Consider the following 6,187-nt stretch of genomic DNA (forward strand, 5'->3'; position numbering starts at 1 on the left):
GTGTGTGTGTGTGTGTGTGCGTGCGTGCGTGCGTGCGTGCGTGCGTGCGTGCGAGCGAGCGTGCGTGTGTGTGTGTGCGTTCACGCCTGTGTGTGTGTAATAAAATGCAGCAATATGACATGCTAGCAGACGCCTGGCCTTGAAGACATGTGTGTGACTGACTGAGGCTTCTGGGCTTCATCGGCTAAGAGTTTGTCAGACAGATGTTCTTCTGAATAACTTATTTTGAGGCCTAAAGTAGGCTATCACTTTTTATTCTTTAAACAGTACGCTAGGAGTTTTTTGTCATGCTGATTAGCCTTAAAAACATGCACAACCAAAGTTTTTAACGTTTCTTCGGTCTACAAATCTATGTGTAACTTGATCTGTCCAAAATGTACAGAAATTCCTCCGGGACAATGGATCCACTTCTGACCACCATGCTTCAGAAATTTGAATGTGTGTAGGTGCTAAGCCTCAAGCAAAGATTAATGGAGTTTAGGTTTTACAAGAAACCAGTTAACATAGGAAGCCTTTCTAACCAACAAAGTTCCTGTCAACGCCTACAAATGGCCTGGCTATCATTGTAACAGGATCTAGCCTTGTCTGCTGTGAGACTGGACGGCAAAACAAAGAGGCAAAAAAACGTTACCAGGAAGAGCGCCAAAGCCAAATAACCCTCTTCTGAGGCTTATGCCTGCCCTCGCCCCTCACCCCCGTCTTCCCCCTACCTCTCCCTGCCACCTGGGGTTTGGGGAAGGGCTGGCGTCAGGCAGACTGTACCCGGGCTAAGATCTGGCCACGGGCCCACTGGCAAACAGAGGGCCTGTGGTGTTTCCAGTCACAACAATCCACAATGATGTTCAATTAGGTCAGAAGAGGAGCTCCTGGGGAAAAAAAGAATGTCTAGTGGTTGAAGAAAAGTGGATGAACTCCAAACCCCTGGTGGAGCTGAAGACCCCAAAGAACCTTTCATGAAAAGTGATTCATGGATTACAATAATGAGGAATCCCACTCTTTAGAATCATAAATCTGAATGTCAAGAGAGATTGGATATGACCTTTGAACCAACCAAAGGTTGAGGTTAAAACAACACACTTGAAGTGTGGCAAGGAGAAACTGCCTGCAGACAGACAGGCATGATATTGACCATTGCCCCACCTCAATCATTGCACGCATCACTGAGTGCTCCCGAAACACCAGGGGAAGGAAGTCTGTCTCTCGCTCTGTTAACTGAGAGCGTGACTGACCAGCTTGCCTTCCACAGACTCTTAGGGACAAAGCGTCCCCCTTCCCTTTGCCTCCCCCCTCCCTCCACGTCCCACAGCTTAATCTGTCTGACCATCTCTCTATCCCTGTCCTCAGGTTCCCTGTGGCTTGTCTCGGCCTCCAGTTCAATGCGGCTCATCCATCAGGCCTTCTTCTTTCTCTCTAGACAGGCCAGACAGACCTAACATTACCTGCTTTCACAGCCAGACAATGGAGGGAGCGAAACTGACAAGACTGACCTTGCCGTTGTTGAACTGCAAGTTCACTGGCAGTGGCAGAATAGAGAGCGCTGGGTTGGAGGGTAGCGGGGCGTTAAAGGGACTGTTTGCTCCAAAACCAAAGTTTGTCAGATGTTTTCAGATATCAAAGTGATCCAATGTCGAGATGAGTCCACAACCGATGGCAATGGTGGTGTAGAAAGTCTATATGAGTTATATAGCTTACATCCTAATGAATCAAAAATGGAAGTACTGAATAGAATTAGGAAGATAGTGCTTATCTTTTCCGTTCATTTGGGATTGAGGCCTACAGCTGGATCTAGCCTGATGGCGTGCAACATGAACACATCTCCACATTAGACCAGAATGAGGTCAGAAAACCTCTGACAAAAAAAAAAAATATCCCTTTAAGTGTCCCATTAACTTTGGACTGTACGTTTAAGAACACACCTGTCTGGCAATGTGTGCAGGTTACACTAACTCCCAGATGAACCCAGAACACACAAAAGGAGGTGGGGGTTGGGGTGAGGGAGACCCGACAGCTTTAGTGCCACACCAAGTCTGAATCGGAAATTGGTCAGATGCACGGGAGAAGCCTGTCTGGTTTCGAGGGACCAAGGAGGTTAATGGGACAGACAGACATACCCAGGACGTAATCCTGGGAGAATGCGGCCCACCTGAAACCCCCTATCCCCCTCCTCATGGTCCCGCTGGGTAGTTAAGTGGCTTAGTGTCTCTGTGGCAGATTGCGCGGGGGCAGCGGCGGGCAGACAGTCAACAATGGGCACCTAGTGGGTATCCTTCATAAATCCTGCAGCATTTAAACCGGCCCGGCATTTAAACCAGGCTGGTCCACCAATGACGGGCCTGCGGCGCCACCCTGGTGCCCCTATCATATTCATCTTCTCACCAGGGAATGACAGGGAGCGAGACTGAGAGGAGAGGTAAAGAAGGGAAAGGAGGGAAAGGAGGAGGAATATAGAGAAAGGGAGGGATGGAAAGAAATACAAGGGGATGCTGTGAGAAAACAAAAGTGAGGGAGAAATAAATAAATAAAAGGATAGGCCTAACTCAGTGTATTTATCCGCCACTCTGTATTTGATACATTGGACCTGGGATCTTCGCAAAGGTGCATATCAAAGACCAGGGGACGGAAAGGAGGGTTCTCTGCAAACTCTGAGAAAAGCATCCATATGTGTTCTGGGTATAGCTAAGAGATTTTTATATTTTTATTATTTCATGCCTAGTATTGACGGGACTCCAGATTCCTCTACCCCTGGTGGTTCATATCCATTCATTCTCAAAACCGGAATCCCCATGTCTGCCTTGGAGAGTTGTATGCTGGTTAGATGGCTCAAGGTGCACACCTACTTACTCTATGGCTGTATGTATCAAGCATCTCACAGTATGAATACTGATCTAGGATCAGTGTAGCCTTTTAGATCATATTTAACATTATTACATGGACAGGGGGGACCTGATCCTAGATCAGCAGTCGTACTCTGAGACATCTTGATACATACAGCCCCAGATCACTAGTGTAGGAGTAGATGCTAGCCTTTTGTACCCCCATGATGCAATTCGACCCTACCCCCAATTCATGCTCCTTATTCCTGACACCTTAGGTGACGCCAGAGGGGGTCATGATTCATGGTCCATTGCTCCGCTATGAAATTAAATCAGAGCTGGGCCTTAACAGCCTATCAGAGTAGGTTGATGTTACCCAAATTAGATATTAATCACCATCAAGAGGATGGCTCGGCCAGAGAACAATCCTATGGAGGGGGTTGGTATGCTAACTTACTAGCATCGCTCCGAAGGGAAATGATTCTATACTTCCCAAAGGAAACCCTATTCCCTATAACGACTACTGTTGACCAGCCTTGGTTAAAAGTAGTGCACTAGGGAATAGGGTGCCATTTGGAACACAGACATGATCTATAGTCACATGATTGCAGTAGAAGGCAGAGTACTCACATATGACTATGATATCAGTGCAGCATTCCCATGACTTCACAAAGGACTAACTCAAATATTACTACTCAGAAACAGAATTATTATGACCTCATGGTAGTATTTTCATGAAAACCCAGTAAGAAATTACTAATGTACAACATCAGTAGTATTTTCATGAAAACCCAGTAAGACTACTTACAACAAGTTATGACATAATATTTTGACTATCATGGCTACTAAATGTTATTATGACATCATGATATTATTACCACTACAGAAAGATGTTATTAGGACAAAATTGTCCATGGGTAGGCCGTCATTGTAAATAAGAATTTGTTCTTAAATGACTTGCCTAGTTAAATAAAGGTAAAAAATTACATAGTGGACTTAAAATTCAAGTATACTGTATAGTATCATATATATTCCAAGATTCTCCTTTCAAATAATATTTCTTCATACTAAAGTTGTGTGGCATTTTCACAGGGAATAACCAAGACTGGATGATGATACTGTATAATAGTGTAAAGACAAGTGTAGTGAACTGACCTGATGGAGTAGGGACAGGTGAGGTGGACTGACCTGATGGAGTAGGGACAGGTGAGGTGGACTGACCTGATGGAGTAGGGACAGGTTAGGTGGACTGACCTGATGGAGTAGGGACAGGTGAGGTGGACTGACCTGATGGAGTAGGGACAGGTGGGTGTGGACTGACCTGATGGAGTAGGGACAGGTGAAGTGGACTGACCTGATGGAGTAGGGACAGGTGGGGTGGACTGACCTGATGGAGTAGGGACAGGTGGTGTACTGACCTGATGGAGTAGGGACAGGCGAGGTGTACTGACCTGATGGAGTAGGGACAGGTGGAGTGGACTGACTTGATGGAGTAGGGACAGGTGAGGGGACTGACCTGATGGAGTAGGGACAGGCGAAGTGGACTGACCTGATGGAGTAGGGACATGTGAAGTGGACTGACCTGATGGAGTAGGGACAAGGGGAGTGGACTGACCTGATGGAGTAGGGACAGGTAGAGTGGACTGACCTGATGGAGTAGGGACAAGTGAAGTGGACTGACCTGATGGAGTAGTGACATGTGAAGTGGACTGACCTGATGGAGTAGGGACAAGTGAAGTGGACTGACCTGATGGAGTAGGGACAAGTAGAGTAGACTGACCTGATGGAGTAGGGACATGTGAGGTGGACTGACCTGATGGAGTAGGGACAAGTGAAGTGGACTGACCTGATGGAGTAGGGATAAGTGAGGTGGACTGACCTGATGGAGTAGGGACAAGTAAAGTGGACTGACCTGATGGAGTAGGGACAAGTGAAAGCTTGCTCCTTTGTCTCTCTGGTCCACTTGCGTCTGGAGAAACCTTCCTATCACTTTTATCAACGCCTGCACATTTCTGTCCACAATAAACAGAAGAAAAAAAGAATAAGGCCAGGGATATAACCAGCAATTTACAGAAAACCTATAACCTATACCAGTGGTTCCCAACCAGGGGTACTTGGACCCATGTACATGGCCTATCCACAGGGGGTACTTAAGAAGACTCATGAAACCATAGGCCTACTGGTAAAATGCACATGAGGGGGTACTTCAGGGTTCTCCGGGCAGAGATAAATTCAGTTTGTGGAACAGTAACTGAAAAAGGTTGGGAACCACTTACTTACAGTATACTGTGTCGAGGACCTTCATGATATTGGTGAGTGCACATGGGGAAGAAACAGCTCCAATCTTCATTTTGAAAAACATTTAAACACTGGCCCACGGATCACTATACAAACACCGCATCTCTGTTACGTTTTAATTTGACCCAAAAATATACTATTTTACATTGATGACTGACAGTCTGAGTCAGTCTGACAAACACTCAGACACATCCCTCTTCATCTGGGATGTTAAATACCAACCAGTCCCTCTCAGTCTCAGCGCACGCTTCACGACTGACTCAGTAATAGAAGAACACTGTACATTTACACAATGATGTTAGACGGCGCATGCCATAATATCCAAGGCGGGAAAGGTCACAAGCTGATTGACGTTCCATTTCCTGCTGTGAAGGCCATTACCTAAGCAAGATCAATAGTCAGCAGCAGCAGCCTGGGGAGTAGCAAGGACAGCGTGTCCCTTCCTCAGTGAAATGACTGTCATCACCTTGTTTACAGCGAGAATGCCCATGGTGTGTCCGAACAATGTAAAGAGAACAGGGCAAGGTGCCCAGACTCAAATAAATGACCATCGTTAAATGTGTTGACATTCGTGACAGACCTTAATGAATGTGATGTAAAAAAGAATACAAATAAAATAAACGCACAACATACGCATCAGTGTCATACAGTGAATCATAGTAACCATAGTGATGATTCTGCACGGATATGATCACTAGGCCTATACACGTGGAGTGCACTGTTTTTTATTTTCTTCCTATAGTGAATAATATAGTGTGATTTATGTGATTGAGTGACGTCTCAATAAGGCTTATAGGAGAGCTAGGTTGAGTTTGCTGTGTACCAGGATGTCCTTATCAGTGTTGAACCACAGAGAGATAGAGGAGGGACACATGTCTGACAGTATGGATAAGATCTGTTCAGACCCCTACAGGGTGGGGCATGGAGGCTGTCAGGAGGTTGAGGATGCTGTTGAGTACAGGTCGGCGTGGGCCTGCTCTACCAGGAGCACCCCGGCATCACAGGGCCTCTGGCCATGCCTGCTTGTAAGGGAGGGAGGGAGAGAGAAAGATTAGGCCTAGAAGATAAATGTTCCT

General features: G+C 46.2%; 1 long non-coding RNA gene across 1 annotated transcript in view; it reads right to left on the reverse strand.

Annotated features, from left to right (window-relative positions):
* LOC123743847 (uncharacterized) overlaps nt 1-3,598 on the reverse strand; it is a 4,919-nt gene extending 1,321 nt beyond the window's left edge. Inside the window, exon 1 of the long non-coding RNA XR_006770714.1 lies at nt 3,444-3,598. This is a non-coding gene — a long non-coding RNA (uncharacterized lncRNA). The remainder of the gene's footprint in view (nt 1-3,443) is intronic.
* Between the last annotated feature and the right edge of the window lie 2,589 nt (nt 3,599-6,187).

The sequence above is a fragment of the Salmo salar genome, chromosome ssa07 (assembly GCF_905237065.1).
Source record: "Salmo salar chromosome ssa07, Ssal_v3.1, whole genome shotgun sequence".
Taxonomy (NCBI): Eukaryota; Metazoa; Chordata; class Actinopteri; order Salmoniformes; family Salmonidae; genus Salmo; species Salmo salar.